The sequence below is a fragment of the Myotis davidii genome, unplaced genomic scaffold (genome assembly GCF_000327345.1).
Source record: "Myotis davidii unplaced genomic scaffold, ASM32734v1 scaffold443, whole genome shotgun sequence".
NCBI lineage: Eukaryota > Metazoa > Chordata > Mammalia > Chiroptera > Vespertilionidae > Myotis > Myotis davidii.
This window is the reverse complement of record NW_006294062.1, coordinates 1,091,689-1,092,219: the sequence shown is the minus strand read 5'-3', so window position 1 is coordinate 1,092,219 and position 531 is coordinate 1,091,689.

The window sequence follows — 531 nt, the reverse complement described above, 5'->3', positions numbered from 1 at the left end:
TTTGGGTCAGAAATGCCCCCGAGGTAAGGCTGTGCCCATGCCTTGGGTTCAGTCGACATGACTTAAAGGAGAGCCATGGCGCCTTCCCTGGCAGGGGGCCTCCCACACAAGGCGTTACTCAGAAGTGCTCCTCAGTGACCCATCAGGGGATTGATGTTTGGTAGTTTTCCAATGTGGGACCCAAAGTCGATCAGCTTCTTAAAGGATCCCCCCCCACACCCCTCCTTTGATGATTCCAGGTAAATCAGAGGCACTGGCACCGGGAATGGAAATACACAGGAAACAGCCGATGCTGAGAGTCGAGGTTTACCGTCAAATTTGAAAATGAAAACATCAAGAATGAAGAAAGGTGACATAATATTTTCCAGAAAAGGCGATATTCTTCTCCTAGCATGGAAAGACAAGCGAGTTGTCCGAATGATATCAACGATCCATGACACTTCTGTCTCAACAACAGGAAAAAAACAGAAAAACGGGAGAGAATATTGTAAAACCTACCTGCATCAAGGAATACAATGCCCACATGAAAGT